The following is a 21,650-nucleotide window of genomic DNA, read 5'->3' on the forward strand; positions in this document are numbered from 1 at the left end:
ATGCTGCTATAAAGACACATGCACACGTATGTTTATTGCAGCACTATTCACAATAGCAAAGACTTGGAATCAACCCAAATGTCCATCAGTGACAGACTGGATTAAGAAAATGTGGCACATATACACCATGGAATACTATGCAGCCATAAAAAAGGATGAGTTTGTGTCCTTTGTAGGGACATGGATGCAGCTGGAAACCATCATTCTTAGCAAACTATCACAAGAACAGAAAACCAAACACCGCATGTTCTCACTCATAGGTGGGAACTGAACAATGAGATCACTTGGACTTGGGAAGGGGAACATTACACACGGGGGCTTATCATGGGGAGGGGGGAGGGGGAAGGGATTGCATTGGGAGTTATACCTGATGTAAATGACGAGTTGATGGGTGCTGACGAGTTGATGGGTGCAGCACAGCAACATGGCACAAGTATACATATGTAACAAACCTGCACGTTATGCACATGTACCCTAGAACTTAAAGTATAATAATAAAAAAAAAAGACATTCAACTTCATATGTCATTCATGGAATTACAGATTTTAAAAACAACAAGATACCTAAACAACTATTAGAACATCTAAAATCCAAAACACTATAATATCAAATACTGAAGAGGATTGAAGTTAAAGACATTCTAATTCATTACTGATGGGAATGCAAAATGGTACAGCCATGCTAAGTTGTCAGTTTCTTACAAAGCTAAGCACATCACAATGTGATTCATCATTGGTTCTCATTGTTTTACCCAAATGAGTTGAAAACTGATGTCCACACAAAAAACTGCACATGAAGGTTTATAGCAGTTTAATTGCTAAATATTGAAAGCAACCAAGATGCCTTTCAATAGATGAATGGATCAATAAACTGTGAAACATCTATGAAATTGACCATAATTGAGCTATAAAAAATGAATCAAGCCATGAAAATACAATGAGGTACTTTAAATGTATACTGCTATGTGGAAAAAGCCAACCTGAAAAGGCTGCATACTTGGGAATGTAGCAGTGATGGTCACTCTCATGGCCATCTTGGTTTTGGCTGGCTTCTTTACTACAAACTCATTTATCAGCAAGGTCTTTATGACCCATATCTTGTGCTGACCTCCTATCTCATCCTGTGATTTAGAATGCCTTACCCATCTGGGAATGCAGTACAGTAGGTCTCAGCCTCATTTCACCCAGCTCCTATTAAAGGTGTTGTTCTCGTTTAAAAGCCACTGACAAAACAATACTGACAATTACAAGGTCAGTGATTGCTAGAGCTTGAGGGGAGAAGAAGAGATAAGTAGGTGAAACACAGAGGATATTTAGGATAATGAAAGGATTCAATTCTGTATAATACTGTCATGGTAGATACATGTATATTAACCATGTTTTCTAGTTTTTGAGTCTGATATTTTGACATCTGGGGTCTTGCTGACTAGGACAGTTAGGTTAACAGATTCCCAGAGAGAGTAAGGAATTCTCCTGCGAGCCTGTGTTTCATATGCAAACTAACAAATTCAGAGCCCATATTCCCCACCCACTAGCTTTATTGATCTATTACATTTGTGACACTAGTTCCCTTCCCTGAAATCAGATCCCTTCCCTAGACTTCAGACACCTAGAGGCATCCCTTATACCTGAGATACTGGTGAAGTTGTTTAAACTATCCAATCTTAAACCTCATTATCCCATTTACACTGCCTCCCTCATTTCTTCCCACAAAAATCATAAGACTTTCAAGCAGTTTGCCTAGCTTTCCCTCTCTGCCTGCAACTGACTTTGATGTTCTCCCCTGTGACCATACCTTGCTTACCTTCCTCTTGGGAACTGTAATAAACTGTCTTTTTAATAGCAATCATCTACTGATCTGCTGCCCTCACCACATCTGGGTAAAACGAAAATCCCAGGAACATTGTAATGCAACATGACGTAATGCATTTGGCAAAACCCATAGAACTGTACAACTCAGAGTGAGCTCTGATGTAAACAATGGACTTTGGTTAATAATGATGTATCACTTTTGGATCATTGATTTCCACAAATGAGTCATACCAATGCAAGACATTAACAATACGAGAAACTATAAACCAGGGAAAGGGAATTCTGTACTTTTAAAAAATTTTTCTTTAAATCTAACTTTAAGAAATAAAATCTATTAATTTTTAGATTTAGATCTATTCTTAGAAATAGACAATCTAAGAAATGGGAGAAAATATTTGCAATTAATATCTTCAACAAAGAACTTATATGCAGGAAGTAAAAGACCACTTACAACTCAAAGTTTAAGACAGATAGTCCAATTGTAAAAGGGCAAAGCATTTAAATAGAAGTATTGTTTAAAGTAGACAAACAGATGTCCAATAAACACATGGAAAATACAAATCATTAGTCACTAGGGAAATGCAAACTAAAATCATATTGAGGTATCATTTCATATCCGATTGGATAGCTAAAATCAATGACTATAGAGAAAATAACATGTTTTGGAAAGGATATAGAAATATTAGGTCTGGCACAGTGACTCATGCCTGTAATCCTAGCACTTTGGGAGCCTGAGACAGGCAGATTGCCTGAGCTCAGGGGTTCAAGACCAGCCTGGGAAACATGGCGAAACTCTGTCTCTACTAAAATACAAAAAAAGTTAGCCATGTTTGATGGTGTATGCCCATAGTCCCAGATACTTGGGAGGCTGAGACAGGACAATTGCTTGAACTCAAGAGGTGGAGGTTACAGTGAGCTGAGATAGCACCACTGCAGTCCAGCCTAGGCAACAGAGTGAGTCTGTCTCCAAAAAAAAAAAGAAGAAGAAATATTAAACTATGTGTCATTACTAGTGGGATAGTAACATCTTACAGCCATTTTGGAAGAGAGTTTTGCAGTTCTTTACAATGTTAAAAAAACAGTAAGCATGCTACTCAGCAATTACAGTCTGAGTCATATATCCAAGAGTACTGAAAATATATATTCAAAGAAGAACTTGCACCCAAATGTTTATAACAGCATTATGCATAATGCTGAAAAGTGAAAATGTTCCAAATGTCCACTAACTGTTAAATAAATATAATGTGATATATCCAAACAGTGAAATATTATTCAACCATAAAAAAGAATTGTGGATACTTACTAAAACATAAATGAACCTGGAAAATAAGTACACTGTATTGTACACTTTAAAAGGATAAATTTGTGGTCTGTGAATTATAGCTCAAAGCTGTTATATAAAAGAGCATGAAATAAAAATTCTAGAATTAAAAATGTCAATGACTAAAATTTAAAAAGAGATGATGTTTAATAGTCATTGATTGAAAGTTTTTCCTACTGAAATGGCCTCGTTGTCTGGGGTGATACCTGAGGTTCAATGTCCCACAACCATGGAGAAAAAGGACGTGGACACAGAAGGGTAAGGTCAAGAGTTGAAGTTCAATAGGCAAAAGAAAGAAAAGAACTCCCTCCTGCAGAGAAAGGGGTTCTGAACGGGTTGTCAGTTTTGGGGTGAAAGGCAGGGGGGTTTAGGGATGAGCTTGAGGAGGCGGTGTCTGGTTTATACAGGGCACGAAAGATTGGTCAGATCAGGTGTGCTCTTTGCATGATGAGCAGAATACTGGTTAGGACTAGGCATGCTATTTGCATAGGGTGTGAATTTCTGGCCTCCCCCACCCTACACTTTTATTATGCAGATGGGTTCTCTGCTTGACTGGTACCCTGTTGCCCATTCCTTTACTGTGCACATGGTAACACAAAAGGGAAGATGGAGCCTTCTTGTTGGACATGACTGGCCCCCGGGTAGCTCTTTTCTATTGGCGCAGCTGCCACATTCCCCCATGCAAGCTTCCAGCTTCCCTATGTTTGTGTTTCCATTTTCAGGCTGCTGTTTGTTAGGGTGGAAAAAAAAGTGCTTTGGCTGCTTTTAGTTAGAAGGGAAGTGTTGCCAAGGACTCTTTTACTTTCACCACCTGCCAAAATAATTTATTTCTATCTCCTGTATCGCTATGAGATCAGGAACTAGTGAATACCCAAAAGTCTCCCACCCCCTCCCCTGCCTTTTTTCTTTCAAAGCTCTACTGGTGTTCTTTAAATTAGGCCAAATAAATGAAAATCATAAGGATTAAAAAGGAAAAAGTATACCTGTGACTATTATCATAAAACATGATTATTACACAGTAAGATAAAATAATCTGTAGTCAGACAATTAAAACTAAATAAGTGCAAAAGTCATATGGATAAGTGGTTGAGAATTAGAGGGGATAAAAAGAAGAGAATAGAGAGGAGAATATGAAAAATAAGTTCATTAGTTCCTTTAGATAGTACTTGAGAATAAATTTAACATTTTAAACTAACAAAGAATAATCATATTCAATAAAACAGGAAACATTAAACTATTGCTAAACAGAATCAGGAGGAGAAAAGCAGAGAGAAAGGAGCAAGATGTAATAAGAAAATTTTATTGTTGATCATAATAGGTAACCAAGAGATATGGCAAAAAATGGTAATATATGTGTGTGTATGGGAGGTTAGCATATTGTTAGCATATAGTATATGATATTAGGATAAAATATAAGGAAATAAGTAATATCATATACAAACATTAGAATACATACATATAATAGCAAACATTAAACTACATATTTTTATGAAAAAATGAAATGAAAAATATGAAAAATTTCATATTTTTAGGATAAAAATATGAAAATATGTAGCCATGAAAACAAAAATATAAATGGTCTTATATTTAGAAATACAAGCTAACAATAAAGAAAAGATATGACATATGACATAGATAACTTGTTTTTAATTTATATACATTATTTTAGATTTACTTTTATTTACAAATCCATACCTTAAAAGTAGGAAAATAATATGACAGAATTTAAAACCAACTTTTAAGTGATATCAAGAAATGTAAATTGACTTAACAGAGAGGAAAACAAATTTTCAATGAATTACAAAGTCAAATTCAATTGTATGTTAAATATGAGACATATCTAAAGCAAAAAAAACTCAAATAATATGCATAAAATGATGGGCAAGGATATATCAGACAAATGAAAATAAGAATGAAGACAAGATGATGATATTTGTATCAGTAAAGCTAGAATTAGACCCGCAAAAAAATTTAAAAGTTTGAGAGGACATTTTATATTGATATGATAGTTATAAACTACACAGCAAATAGTGGTTTTACAAGGTGGAAATTACAAGACTTCCAAACTACAGAAGACACCCTTTAACACAATCATCACTGAAAGGATGTTCTCAAGGAACCTGGATTCCTTGAGAAAGTGGCTGATTCTAGGTCTGAGAATAGAAAAAAATCTAGATGACCCTGCAACATTTTCTCAGAAAAAAAAAAAAAAAAAAAAAAATGAAACTTTCAAAACTTAACAGGATCATGTCAAGGAGACACAGTGGAACTTTATTAATGAAGTCTTGACTGAGAAAAAATATTTGGAAAAAATGAGGATTAAGTATAAGAATTCTAATGAACTGACACATATAGAAATATGAATGAAAACTACTGAATCTATATGATACTCAGAAAAAAAAAGAGCAGGAAAAACAGTATGTCGCTATTTAAGATGACTATTAAAATATCTTCTTAATAAAAACAATATCTCAGGGAAAAGTATTAAGTATTTATTCTGGCTTTCCAGTAGGAACTTCATTGCAGTATAACTGAATTCCTATATCAAAGAAGCATCAAATATTCTGATACCCTTTTATGTATAATGATATGCATAATACCATTCCTTCAAGGCATGTGGATCAAAGAGCTTATAGTTACAAGTTCTAGTTTAAATTACAAGGTTGGCAAAACTCATTTAATAATCTTTTCCCACAATCAGAGACTTCTCAATTGCAATACCTTTTCTTCGTCCCTGCTAACCTGTGCCTACTATTTTCCTCTCTCTCTTTAGAGAGGAAGGGAATTGCAAAACTTGGATCCACACAGGCATCTAAGAGCTAAATAGTTAGACAATTAAGTGATTTTTGTCTTATTTCTAAAAGATAAAATATCAGCAAAGAAAAATATTCAGTATTAAAATTTTAAAGTATAAACACATTTGGAAAGTTGGGGAAATTCTATTAGGATGTAAATGGCCAGAAAAAGAGGTCTGTACTGGTATTTCTATTCTAAAATGAATTTATTTTCACTAATATGAAAAAAAAATAAAGACTACATTTTAATGAATTTAAAAGTATTATGTATTCTCTCTTTTACCCATGTCAGTCATTGATAAATTTCCCAAATCGCTATTCTCCTCAACTGTTAGATAAATATCCCTACCTTTTAAAGCTGTATATAACAGCTGGAAGTTCTACCCAGGTAAAATCTGACTAAAATGAGCTGAAGAGAAAAGAAGCATATTGGAATTTTGTTTCCCATATTCCTCACTGTTATGAACAACTCGGAGAACTGATTTAATGAGAAGAAAAATACTTAGGCAAATTAAACATAGTGAATATCAATCTAGTAAAAATAAGACAGGCAAATCGATAGTGACAGAAGTTAAGGCAGTCAGCTACTTTTAATGGCTAATTTAGGACCAAATCAAAGTGTAGAGAAGATTAATAAACCTTAATGCAAATTACACAATAGAGTAAGAGTTGCAAAACATGTGCAGTTAGCACACATGTTGGGGACATCAGTCTGAGATTCTTAAATATAATATGAAGCTGTTGTCAAGAGAAGATTGGAAACTGGACTTGAATGCCCAGGTATGCAGATAAATCATCATTTAAAAACAAAAAAACACCCATCAGGTGGAAAGTAACCCAATCGGGCAAAATCGTGTCTCTCTCTACCCAGGATTGTCTCAAAAATAGAATTATCTCTAAAAATCATAATCACTTGACCCAGAACTGTGTTTTTTTCAGTAGGTGTCTCATAATAGGATAGACTGACATTTGCCATGCTGAATTCACAAAGGGAAATAGAAGTTGATCACATTAACTATGAAACCTCTATTTCCGTAATAATTACATGTGGGGTTTGAGTGACAACATTTATCCTTACTAAAATTGGTTTAGTTTTGTTACTTCATCCAGTGACACAAGATCCAGCTAGCTTCTTCAGACCTTCTCTCCACCACTGCTTTTTGACCATCATAACATTTCATAGATTTGTGAATATACTATATTGGTTGATTAGCAAGGGTACTCTAAGTTGTAAAAGACAAAACAAATTTGAACTAATTTAAATTAAAAGAAGATAGGATTATATTAAAGGATCAATAGAATTGAAGTTAGGAATCTGGGACTGAATGCAATTGTGTAAATTCTGTGAAAACAATGAGGCTGGAAACATGAAATTACAGTTATTTCTGGACTCACACATCCTCAGTTTCATCTCCTGTTTGAAAAACCTCAGGGGAAAATCTCTGATTAGCTTTGAGTGAAGAAATAACTAAGAGAAAAAGAATTTAGAAGTTTGTTTACAAGAAATACAAGATTGTCAGACTTAGAAGGACTAAATAATTAAATAGAAAACACAAGAGGTATTTAAAGGTTTTGAAAACACTTTATTACCAAAATTAGAAAGCTTTCTGTTAGTCTATTCAAGTTTGAAAAAATTCTTATGGGAGTTGAGAGTGATGATATACTCCTTTAATCCCAGCTACTCAGAAGGTTAAGGCAGAAGGGTCATTTGAACTCAGGAAATTGAGGTTGCAGTAAGCTATGATCATCCCACTGTACCACAGTCTGAGCAACAGAGTAAAACCCTGACTCATAAACCAAATCTGATTATTACATTTACAAAGGAGAAGATATGTCTTCAGATGTCAGCATTTTTAAAAGTCAGTGATAAAATAATTTCCTTGGAGAGTCAATAACTTTATAGTACATCCGGAATTGGTTCCTTCTGGTGGGTTCTTGGTGTCACCGACTTCAAGAATGAAGCTGCGGACCCTCGTGTTGAGTGTTACAGTTCTTAAAGATGGTGTGTCCGGAGTTTCTTCCTTCAGATGTTCAGATGTGTCTGGAGTTTCTTCCTTCGGGTGGGTTCGTGGTCTTGTTGACTTCAGGCGTGAAGCCTCAGACCTTCACAGTGAGGGTTACAGCTCTCGCGTCCAGAATTGTTTGTTCCTCCTGGTGGGTTCGTGGTCTCGCTGGCTTCAGGAATGAAGCTGCTGACCTCCACGGTGAGTGTTACAGCTCATAAAGGTAGTGCGGACCCAAAGAGTGAGCAGCAACAAGATTTATTGCAAAGAGTGAAAGAACAAAGCTTCCACAGCGTGGAAGGGGACCTGAGTGGGTTGCCGCTGCTGGATTGGGTGGCCAGCTTTTATTCCCTTATTTGGCCCTGCCCATGCCCTGATGATGGGTCCATTTTGCAGAGCACTGATTGATCCATTTTACAGAGCACTGATTGATCCATTTTACAGAGTGTTGATTGGCCTGTTTTACAGAGTGCTGATTGGTGCGTTTACAATCCTTTAGCTAGACGGAAAAGTTCTCCACATCCCCACTGGACCCAGAAACTCAGTTGGCTTCACCTCTCAATCCTCGCTCTAAACAGAATACCCTAACTATTGTTGGGAATTGGGTGATTACTGCTCTAGCTACTTCCTGCTGGATAGGTGTGAAGAACGGCCCTGCAGTTGTAGTGTCCTCCAGACGGGAACTCTTTAGGCCAGTGAAAGGGCCAGGGGGTTGGTCCAGGGGTCCTCTGTAGAAGTTGTTAGTTGAGCTCATTTAGGGTTCCATTTGTAATATTGTCTGCAGCTTGATGGCCTCAATTCTAGGGGAAACAAATTTGATAAGGAGGTTAAAAGTACAGGGCCTGAAGGCGAGCAATAGCAAGATGACTGTCATGGGACCTAGAAAGGGGAGTAGCCATGTTGCCCAACTCCAGAGGTTGGTATAAGAGTTTGAAAGGCGTTGTCTGATTTCAGAAGCCTTTTTCTGTAAATGTTGGGAAGCATCTCTTACTACCCCTGACTGGTTAGTGTAAAAACAACACTCTTCTCCTAAGAAGGTGCAGAGTTTTCCTATCTCAGCAGTGAGGAGGTCTACACCTCAGCAATTTTGGAGAGTCACTGCTGCCAAAGAGTCTATTTGGGGTTGTAGAGTAAGGATAGATTCTATTATTTCTTGTAAACTATCTGAGAAATCCTTTGAGAGTGTGTGCTAGTAGGATAATACACGTTACACTGTTAACTTTTTTAGCAAACTTTACTTTTGTTGAAAACCTTGTAAGTTTGGGATTTCAATTATTCTTTGTTATAAATAAGACTTTGTTCAGTCCTTATTAACTTAGAATTGGTATAGATGGCTCCTTCCTGTTTCTGTAAGTACTTTAAGATTTGGCTGAGTGCAAACAACTCGCACATTTGAGCAGACCAGTTATTAGGCAATTTTCCTAACTCTACTTCTGTAAGAGTTTCCTTATCACTTACTGAATACCCATTGTGTCTTTTTCCTTAATTACCCTGGAGGAACCATCTATCATCCTGTCCTGAAGGGAGTTCCTCCTATGTCTAGTCGGACCTTCAGATTTAGATTCCCTGTTAGGAAACCTGCTGGGTCAAGATTTTTGATAGGAAGGCTGTGGGTTGTCAGTGTGACTTCCAGAGTCAGTGGCCTCAGTGCTTTCGGGCTATGCCCTTGTTTACACTGATAACAAGGTGGTATTGGAGTGTTATAGGGTTACAGAGAAGAGCTGCAATTATTAATTTTAGGTTTTAAATTTACCCTGGCTTTTAAAGGAATAGGGTACACTGTTTTTTCTTTACTACTTCTATCTCTTTCTCTTTGACCCTTTGTCTTTTCCTCTTTCCTTCTCTCTCTGTTTCTTCCTCTCTCTGACTTTGTGTCTTTCTCTCTTTCCTTCTTTGACATTGTCTCTCTCTTTTTCTCTACTGGTCTTTCCCTGCCTCTGCCAGCCACTTATGCTGTTGTTCTTCCCTCTCCTTCCCCTTTTTGATGGCCTCAGCAGTGTAAAACTGCCACCTCCTTGGGTTTTTGCACTGAGTGCAATAATTCCGTGATTTCCTTGTAGTATTTAATGGGGGTTCCCCCAGAGGTGTTAGGAACTCCCATTCTTTCCATATTGCAGCATGGACATGTAGGATTAGATAAGCATACTTGCCATCTGTATACACATTTATTCTTTTTCCCTTTCCCAGTTCTAAGGCTCGGGTAAGTGCCACTAGTTCTGCTAACTGGGCGCTGGTCCCTGAGGGAAGAGGCTTACTTTCAAGTATGGTTACATCACTAACTATGGAATAACCTGCCCTTCGTATCCCATTTTCCACATATGAACTTCCATTGCTATATAGGTTAAGGTCAGGATTAGCTAAGGGGACTTCTAAGAGATCCTCTGGGGCGGCGTAAGTCTGGACTACAACCTGTTGGCAGCCATGGTCAACCGGCTCCCCATCCTCTGGGAGAAAAGTGGTAGGGCTGAGGGCCACACACATATGCACTTGAAGCACTGGCCCCTCAAAGAGTAGCACCTGGTATCTAAGCAGGCAGTTGTCTGATAGCCATAAACTTCCTTTGGCACCTAGTATACTAGTTACTTCATGAGTATTCCAGACAGTGAGATCCTTTCCTTGTATTATTTTGCTAGCCTCTGACAGTAAGACAGCCACCACCACAACTACCTGTAAACAGTGAGGCCAGCCTTTTGTTACTATATCAATTTCCTTACTTAGGTATGCCACTGGTTGTGGGGTTCTCCCACGAGTCTGAGTAAGGACCCACAAGAGCTATTCCTGCTCTCTCTCTGATGTTTATAGAAAAGTTTTGTCCTGTGGGAAGGCTTAAGGCTGGAGCTTGAATTTGCTCCTTCCAGTGCCCAGACTTCAGGGTTGAGTCGCACCTCAAGCAGGGGACAACGAATGGGTAACTTGTTCCCCATATTCATGTAGATAATAGCTCCAGCTTTGGCTAATATGTCCATCCCTAATAAGGGTGTGGGACTTTCAGGCATACAAGAAAGGCATGTGAAAAGAGCAAGGTCTCCCAATTACAGCTGAGGAGGTAGGAGAAATACCTGTTTACTGGCTGTCCCAGGATTCCTCAGATGGTAATGAACTTGAGGACAGCTGTCAAGGACAGGAGATTAACACTGAGAAGGCCGTGCCAGTGTCCAGGAGGCAGTCAATTTCCTGGCCTTCAATGGTTATACATACCCGGAGCTCAGTGAGACTGATGACATGAGCTGGCACTTGCCCCAGACATCCTCAGTCCTGTTTTCGGATCATCTGATAGGGGGCTTCTGGCCCAGAGAACCTTTGTCCTCTGGGGCAGTATGCCTTCCACTGATTGCCTTGGCATAGTGGACGTGGGCGAGGGGGCAGCTTGTTTCTCACAGGACAATCTTTTTTAAAGTGTCTTTGTAAACCACGCTGATAACAAGCCCTACCAGGGGATTGGCCTGCTCCATTTTCTGTCCTCTCTGAACCACCAAGGTTTGTTTGTTTGAGGGCCATGACTAAGGCTGCAGACTTTCTCTGATCTCGCTATTCCTTTTGGGCCTGTTCCTCTTGGTCCCTATTATAGAGCACCGAAGTTGCCAGGTTTAATAATGCCTCCAGATTTTATTCAGGGCCCAGCGCTCGCTTTTGGAGCTTTCTCCTGATATCCGCGGCTGATTGGGTTATAAACTTATGTCTTAGGATCAATTGAACCTCAAGTGAGTCAGGTGACAGGGGAGTATATTCTCTAAAGGCCTCCCATAGCGGCTCGAGGAAGCCAGAATGACTTTCTTCCTTTCCCTGGCTTATGGTGGACATCATTTAATAATTCATGGACTATTTCCTAATTCTCCTTAGTCCTTCTAGAACACAAGTCAGCAGATGTTTACAACTCCAGTCCCCATGATCTGAGTCAAGGACCCAATGGAGATCCATACTGGACACGGCTTGCTGCCTGGTAGGGAATTTGTCCCGTTCTTCGGCTGTCATTCTTTCATTTACTTGACTAAGATACCAGGTATCTCCAAACTCTCAGGCTGCAGCTAAAGCCGCATTCTTTTCATTAAAGACCAGGGTTTGATCTAAAAATAGCATGACAGCTCTCCAAGTGACATCGAAGTTTAGCCTAGACCCTGTAGGACATCTATGTACCTATCAGGATCATCTTAAAACTTCCCCAGGTCTGCCTTGATCTGCTTTAAATCAGAGAGGGAGAAGGGGACATGTACCCAGGTTGGGCCAAATTCCCCCCCTACAGCTTGAAGGGGACATAACCGATAGACCGGGGGTTTTTGTGGTCCTTTGGCGATTTCTTTGCTTGTTTCCTTCTGGGCAGGGGAGATTAGAGGAGACTTATCATTAATAGGAAGGGGAGTCATAGGGAGCCTAGGATATCGAGGTAAGCTGAGAGGTCCTCCAGTGGGATGTGAATTGCAAGTTTTGCATAGTTGTGTTTTCTCATTCACTGAAAAGAAACTTTGGACATAAAGTATTTCACTCCATTTGCCTTCCCTCTTACAGAAAAATGTCAAGCTGTAGGATAGTATTGTAATTTATACTTCCCTCAGGTGGCCATTTTTCCCCATCAGAGAGAGAGAATATTGGGACCAGGCTTAGTGCAGAAAAAAATGAGCTGCCTCTTTTTCAGGGTTTGTGGGTCAAATTGGTCCCAATGGCTTAGGATGTATTTCAATGGTGAGCCTGTTGGTGCCTTAGTGTTTCTCATCACTTGGTAATAGGTGATAGTCCCATCTGGGTCGTGAAAATGTATCCAGAATTGGCTCCTTCCAGTGGGTTCTTGGTCTCACTGACTTCACGAATGAAGCCGTGGACGTTCGTGGTTAGTGTTACAGTTCTTAAAGATAGTGTGTCTGGGGTTTCTTCCTTCAGATGTTCAGGTGTGTCCAGAGTTCCTTCCTTCTGGTGGGTTCGTAGTCTTGCTGACTTCAGGAGTGAAGCCACAGACCTTCACAGTGAGGGTTACAGCTCTTAAAGTTGGCTCATCTGGAGTTATTTGTTCCTCCTGGTGGGTTCGTGGTCTCACTGGCTTCAGGAGTGAAGCTGCTGACCTCCACGGTGAGTGTTACAGCTCATAAAGGTAGTGCAGACCCAAAGAGTGAGCAGCAACAAGATTTATTGCAAAGAGTGAAAGAACAAAGCTTCCACAGCGTGGAAGGGGACCTGAGTGGGTTGCCGCTGCTGGCTTGGGTGGCCAGCTTTTATTCCCTTATTTGGCCCCGCTCATGTCCTGCTGATTGGTCCATTTTACAAAGCACTGTTTGATCCATTTTACAGAGCACTGATTGGTCCATTTTACAGAGTGCTGATTGGTCTGTTTTACAGAGTGCTGATTGGTGCATTTACAATCCTTTAGCTGGACAGAAAAGTTCTCTAAGTCCCCACCCGACCCAGAAGCCCAGCTAGTTTCACCTCTCAATAGGAAAGGCTCAGAGATTAACTTAGTTTGGGAGCTAAAAAAGCAAACAACCAAAAACCAAAAACAAAAACCTGTTATTTTTGGTGTATCTCAGAATATAAAGTGCACTCTATCCACTTACTACCAAGGGACATGCTATTCACACTTATTCCTAATGTTGGCAGAAAAATGTGTTAGTTTTGTTCCCACATTCTCTAGTTTTCAAGTTTTTGTCCCTAAAACATAGATTTAATCCCATAAGTTTGTTCTGTAATTTTATGTACAAAAATAATCAATTTTATAGTTTACTTGATCAATTTTTTATTTGCATAGATGTGACAAAAGGTGTTAATTCACAAAGATCTTTTTTTTTTTTTTTTTTTTTTTTTGCTTAGCAAAATTAGAGCCATATCCTATTAGGGTTCACAAATTTAACCTGTCTAGAGACTCATATGATACCTATGCTTATAACTCTACCCTACATGTCAGAAGTATTTTCTTTTCGTAATTATTGACTCATCAACTGAGATCAGGAACAAAAAACAATTCCATTCACCTCATTTGGGTTATACTGTAGTAGATGTAATTTCATCAAACTTATGAACATTCTAGCAGAGTTTTCTTCCTATCTCATCTGCTGTGGTTTGAGTTTGCCACACCAAAGCTCATGTTCAAGTTTAATTCCCAACGTGGTGGTGTTGGGAGGTGAGGCCTAGTGGAAGGTATTTGAATCATGTAGGTCAATCCTGAGTGAGGGGCTTGCTGTGTTCTTACAGTAAGTGAGTTCTTGCTCCGGAGAGAAAAGATTAGTTTTCTCAGGAGCAGATTAATTCCCATAAAAGTATATTGTTATAAAGCAAGATTCTTCCTCCTGTTGGGTCTTCTTTCTTTACGTTTGTTCACTTCTCCTCTGACCCTATCTGTCACGTTACAGTGCAGCACAGAAACATTCACCAGAAGTAAGGGTCATACTTTTGAACTTCCCAGACTGTCAAACCATGAGCTAAATAAATTTCTTTTCATTATAAATTACCCGAGATCAGGTATTCTGTTATAGCAACACAAAATGGACACAGCAACACATTGTATCTTATTCTTTTCCATTGTGGACCAGTCATATTGTGGGTTAATTTAGGGCTAACAACTTTGTTTTATCAATGTCTTGTCAGCATTCAAACTTACTGTTACTTCTGACTTCACTAATTTTTTGTTTATCTGGGACATTTCTATTTTTCTTTGAGTGAAGAGACATAAAAGTAATAACTCATAAACTTTAATATTTCTCCACAGTCTATGAAGCTCTGGATGAGACAAAGTTCTTCCTCATTTCCACATATTTTGAAGCTCATTTATAATTATAATACAAATTAATGATAATTGTTTTGAATATTCTCATTCCTCTTTACACCATACAAAATTGCTGCTTTGTGTTTATCAAAGTTACTTATTATTATTATTTTTTTTTGAGTCAAGAACACTTAGGATCTACAGTCTTAAAAACCTTAATGTCCACCGTATCACGTTGTTACCTATAGGCACTATGTAGTACAACAGGTCTCGAGAACTGATTCATTTTGTATACTCATTGAGCAACAACTCCCTACTTATTTCTCTTCTCTTCCCCTGGCAACGGCCATCCTATTTTGTGTTTCCATTTATTTGACTAGTTTAATAGCTCAAATAAGTGTAATTATGCCGTATTTTTTCTCTTTTTACTGACTTAATTCACAAATGGCACGATTTCCTTTTTTTCTAAGGCAGGATAACATTCTACTCTATAACGTAGCACTTTTTTTGTTTGTTTGTTTTTGATGGAGTCGCACTCTGCTGCCAGGACTGGAGTGCAGTGGCACGATCTCGGCTCATTGCAACCTCTGCCTTCGAGGGTCAAGTGATTCTCCTGCTTTAGCTTCCTGAGTAGCTGGGGTTACAGGGAACCACCACTATGCCCAGCTAATCTTTTGCATTTTTGAAAGAAATGGGGTTTCACCATGTTGGTTAGGCGGGCCTCGAACTCCTGACCTTGTTATTTGCCCACCTTGGCCTGCCAAAGTGCTGGGATTACAGGTGTGAGCCTCTGCTCCTGGCTGTAGCACATTTTTTATCCATTTATTGGGCCATGAGCATTTGGATTGTTTACATATTTGGGTTAGTGGAAGTAATGCTACAGTGAAGATGGCAGTCCAGATACCTCTTTGAGATCCTGATTTAAATTGTTTTGGATATATATATATATATATATCCAGAAATGGGATTGTTACATCACATAATAATTCTGTTTTAATTTTATGAGGGAATTCCATACTGATTTTTATAGCTACTGTGCCATTTTACATTCCTACCAACAGTGTAGAAAGGTTTCACTTTTTCTGCAACCTAAATAAGATGAATCATACTTATTACCTTTTTAAAAAATTAAAAACCATCCTAACAAGTGTGAGGTGATATCATTTGATCTGCATTTTCCTTATGACTAATGCTGTTGAATACATTTTTATAAACCTTTGACCATTTGTATTCCTTGTCAGATACACAGTTTGTAAATATGTTCTACCAATCCATAGTTTGCTTTTTCACTCTGTTGATTGTGTCCTTTGATGTAGAGAAGCTTTTAAATTTGACGTAGTACCGTTTTACTTTTTCTTTTATTTCTTATGCTTTTAGTGTCGTAACTATGAAATCATCGCTGAGATCAATATCATGATGATTTTCCCCTATGTTTTTTCCTATAGTTTTTATGTTTTCAGGTCTTCAGCTTAAGTCTATAATTATTTAAGTTGATTTTGTGTATGGTATAATATACAGGTCCAATTTATTTTCTTTGAATGTGAATATCCAGTTTTCCAGACATAATTTGCCAGAATAATTTTCTTGTCTTTATTGTATATTCTTGGTTTTTTGTTGAAGTTTAGTTGACTGTATGTGTGTGGGTTTATTTCTGGGCTATTTCTATTTCATTTATAACTATTTCTATATCAATTATATGTCAGTTATGCCTCAATATGGCTAAAAACTGTGACTTGACTAATACATCTTCTCTCATTTCATGGTAGATTTGTCTTTAGTAAACGCACAGAATATGAGCAGATATTTGTGATTAACATACCTCAAAGTTTTCAGAGAGAGAGAGGGCCAGACAGACAGGCAGAGAGGAAGAGAGACAGAGCAGATCATGAATGTGTGAATTAGAAAACTGGTCATAGATCCAAAAGTTGTACAATTATAAACAGACCAATGTGAAATGTTAATGAAGACCGGGAGTGGTGGCTCATACATGTAATCCCAGAACTTTGGGAGGCCAAGGCAGGCCAATGACTTGAGGTCAGGAGTTCAAGACCAGCCTGGCCAACATGGTGAAACCCCGTCTTCACTAAAAATACAAAAATTACCCAACTGTGATGGTGTGCACCTGTAATCCCAGCTACTCGGGAGGCTGAGTCCTGAGAATTGCTTGAACCCAAGAAGCAGAGGTTGCAGTGAGCTGAGATCATGCCACTGTACTCTAGCCTGGGTGACAGATTGAGACTCTGTCTCAAAAATAAATAAATTAGTTCAAATTAATTTTAAAATAAAATGTTAATGACCTTTCTATTGCTAATAATAATTTTTTTTTCATTTACACAGAGCTGTGTTATTAAGATCAGAATTACAGCAATCATGAATCAAAAAAGCACAACATGCACAAAATCACTGGTTGGCTGTGGTAAAGATACACATCCCATTCTCCATTGTAGCCAGTACTCTATATACCTGTATGTATATATACATTTAATTATCTGAGCTTTGCTTGTCAAGAAAATTATACAAGACTGAAGATAGATGGAAAGAGGTACAAACATCCTCAAGAAAAAACAAATAAATAATTTAAAAATCCATAAATTATAACTGGATAATTTTTATTTTATGCTACCAACTGACCTCATTCCATAGGCTGTAAAATCAGAGCTCTATATATTTGTCACCATTTGAATGGCCATACACAAATCAGAAACTGGTACAGAACCAGAACTAGACTTTGCTAACACAACTAGACTCAATCTGGAAAAAGAGTTAGAAAACATCAAAATGTTTTGAGTCAAAAACTAATAACTACATGGGACTGTTTTTTATCTGGGCTGTATCAATGTCGGTATACTCACTGTGATATATACTACCGTTTTGAAAGAGGTTATCTTTGGGAGAAACTGAATAAAGGGAACATGGGATCTTTGTGTTATATCTTACAACTATGAATTAACCTACAATTGTAGCAGGACGAGCCACAGACAAAACCCCTCAGACACTGAGTTGTAGATGGAAGGGCTTTATTCAGCTGGGAGCATCGGCAAGCTACCATCTTAAAATCTAAGCTCTCCGAGTGCACAATTTCTGTCCCTTTTAAGGGCTCATGACACTAAAGATTTCACATGAAAGGGTCGTGATTGATTTGAGCAAGTAGGGGGTACATGACAGGGGCTGCATGCACTGGTGGTCAGATTGAAACAGAACAGAGCAGGGAGTTTCACATTGTCCTTACATACAACGTGTGGAATCTTTGGATAACATCAGTTGCGAAGTCATGAGTTGATTTTTAAGTACTAGGTTTAGGCCAGGCAGGCCCAGGCCTGGTTTCGGGTCTGGTTTTGGGTCTGGTGCCTGCCGCTGGGCTGCCTGCCTTTGGTTTCACTTCCTTGTTCCTTCTTAAAACAGGTACTGAGTATAAAACAATATAAAACAATATGAGAAGGTCTCTCTCTTCCCTCACAATCATCTCAAAATAAAACTAACTTAAAAGGTAAACAAACAACAATCAGCCACAAAGGCAGAGATAGTAAAGCTGTACTACCACTGTGTGTGTCTGAAAAAGGATCCGTCCTGTAAACAGCTTCCAAGGTGTTCTTCTTGGTTATCACAATTTATTCTGCTCTTGTCCTTCTCACCATGTCATGGTGGAAACTACGGCTGTGAAAGGAATAGTCAGTAGGGAAAAAAAACAAAAAGAAAAAGAAAAAAGCACAATAAAAATGTTGAGTTCTGTCTTCCACTTAGCATGTAGAAAGCTGGAAAGAACACTGATTCTACTCTTAAAAGCAAAAATAATGCCAGATAATCTGCAAGTTTGTATTTCTCTAAGGTCATAGATTACCAACCTAAAATCTAAGTGAAGACTGGCACTTCCAATGAGACAAGGGAGATGAGCACTTGCTTACTTGTGTCTAACTCAGGCAGATATCAGTAAAAGAAATTCCATTAAAAATGTTAACATATTGCTAAAGACTGAATGAAAACTAGTGAGAGAAATAGAAGCTGATGGTCGCATAAACAAGTAAAATTTACATCTATTCACAGGCTCTTTTTTATGTACCAAAACAAGTGCTGACACATAAGATTGACAAGATTCCTAAGAAGGCCTCCCTTGTCATGTAAAACCTGGAAAAGAGAAACAAAGGCTACTACAGGATAGGTATGAAACTCTATCTGGGTTCTTTCTTCTTATCTCATTTATTTCCAAAAACATTGAGCTGCTTAAAGAAGGCCACCAAAAATTACTCTTGTGAAAACCTATTGCAGCTTAGGGAAGAGAATAGCCTAAATAAATAAATAAATATATAAATAAATAAATAAATAAATAACAGACCTTAGTCAGGGACTAGGGTACATCTGTTCTGTAATTGCTCCTGCCCACCAGCCCCTCCTAGGTCCCCTGTTTGGCTACCTTGCAGGAGCATGTGCACAAAGCAGCCTCTGCTACCCAGCCTGGGTGCTTTGCTTCACTTGATTATGTTCCCAGTGGCCTGGGAGTACTTCAGATCCCCAATGCACCCAGAACTTGACTCGGAGGGTCCAGAGGATGAAGCCACCAGCCAATCGTGGAGCCCCAGAACTGCTAACCTCAGGAGTACCAGGCTGGTATCTGTGGCTGGCACTTGAGCAGGAGAGGACCCCAGACTCTCACAGCACTGAGAGGTGTGAGATGCATGGGTTCCTAAGTTGGAGTGGAAGCTGGGTATGCCTCTCCTCACAAGTCCAGCCAGGAAAAGGTGTGGCCTATCTCCCTGACTTGACCTCTGCCCAGGGAGACCCATCACCCAGATACCTAACAAACAAACAAAAAAAAATGCAGGTGCACTGCCAGTGATTGGAGAGGAATCCCCTGAAACCCAGGAGCAGACTATGTGAGGGGATCATCTTGCTTTCCACAGCATAGCAAAGCATGGATTTACAAATGAATCCATGGATGAGGATGGATGAGGAAATACAGAAAAGTTGTCAGGTAAGAGCTTACCAACCACCCATTACTCTTAAGTGCCATCTACTGGATCACAGCCCAAACTACAACACCAAAAATATTTTGCTAACATACCTCTCTGTGAAACCAAAGGCAAGAATTCAGTCACTAATAAAGACCCTGTATAGAGCTTTGCCCTTCTGAAAACATGCAGAAATAACCAATTGACTATACTCAACTTAGGCCATATTTCGAGAAAACCCAACCCTTCCAAAATAGAATCAGCACAAGAACTCTGACAATGAAACAAAACAGAGTATCTCCTTACCTTCAAATGGGTCCATTAACTCCTCAGCAATGGTTCTTAACTAGTCTTCAAGGACTAAAATGACAGACATAGAATTCAGAATCTGGGTGACAAAAAAGCTCATTGAGACTAAGAAGAAAGTTTAAACATAATGGAAGGAATCCAAGGAATACAGTAAAACAATTCAAAAATTGAAATGCAATTTAACCATTTTAAAGAAGGAAACCAAACTTTTGGAGCTGAAAAATTCACTACAAAAAATGTCATAATAAAACCAAAAGTATTAAGAACAGAATAGACCAAGGTGAGAAAAGAATTTCAGAGCTCAAAGGGCAGTTCTTTGAATGATTCGGTCAGATAAAATAAAAAGAATATATAAAAATGAGCAAAACTTCCCTGAAATGAAATTATGTAAAGAGACCAAACCTATGATGCATAGGTATTCCTGAGAGAGAAGGAGAAATAATAAACAACTTGGAAAATATTTCCAAAATTCTCCCTAATTTCACTAGAGAGTTTGACATGTAACTTCAAGAAATACTGAGAACCCTGACTAGATACGATAAAAGATGACCAATTCCAAGATACAAAGTCATCAGGTTCACTAAGATCAATGCAAAAGAAAAACGCTTAAAGTTAGCTAGAGAGAAAGATCAGGTCATATAAAGAGGAACCCTCCATCAGGCTAACAGCAGACCTCTCAGCAGAAACCTTACAATCCAGAAGAGATTAGGTGACTATTTTCAGCATCTTTAAAGAAAAGAAATTCCAAACCAGGAATTTCATATCAGCCAAACTAAGCTTGATAAATGAAAGAGAAATAGAATGCTTCTTAGACAAGCAAATGCTGAAGGAATTCCTTTCAACTAGACCAGTCTTACAAGAGGACTTTAAGGGAGTGCTAAACATCAAATTAAAAGAATGACACCTGCTACCACAAAAACACACTGAAGCACATAGCCCACAGGCAGGATAAAGCAAATTGCACAACCAAGTCTATGTAACAACCAACTAAAAATGCAATAACTTGATCAAAATCACACATCCATACTAACCCTGAATGTAAATGCCCCCACTTAAAATACATACAGCAGCAAACTAAAAAGACAAGATCCAACCATCTACTGTCTTCAAGGGACCCATCTCACATGTAACAACATCCACAGGCTCAAAGTAAAGGGTTGGAGAAAGATCTATCATGCAAGCAGAAAATTAAAAAGAACAGGAATTGTTCTTATATCAGATAAAATAGATTTTAAAATTATAAAACATGACAAAAACCCTTTACATAATAAAGGATGTGATCCAAAAAGAGGACTTAACTATCTTAAACATATACACACTCAACACTGGAGCACCCTGATTCATAAAACAAGTTGTTCTTGGCCTCTGAGAAGACTTAGCAGCCAAAAAGTACTAGTGGAGACTTCAACAGCCCACTGTGTTAAACAGATCATTGAGGCAGAAAACTAAGAACCTCTGGACTTAAACTCAACACTAGATCAATTGGACCTAATAGACATTTACACAACACTCCACTGAAAAACCACAAAACATACATTTTCCTTATCTGCACACAGAACATATTCTAAGGTTGACCACATATTTGATCATAAATCAAGTCTCAATAAATACAAAAAAATTTTAAATTATAGCAAGTCTACTCTAGAACCATAGTGCAATAAAAATAGTAATCATTATCTAGAACATCTCTCAAAACTGCATAAATAGGTGGAATTTAAGTGCTTTGATCCTGAATAACTCCTGGGTGAACTTCAGAATTAAGAAAATTTTTTTAAAAAATTAA

The sequence above is a fragment of the Macaca thibetana genome, chromosome 15, assembly GCF_024542745.1.
Source record: "Macaca thibetana thibetana isolate TM-01 chromosome 15, ASM2454274v1, whole genome shotgun sequence".
NCBI classification, from domain to species: domain Eukaryota; kingdom Metazoa; phylum Chordata; class Mammalia; order Primates; family Cercopithecidae; genus Macaca; species Macaca thibetana.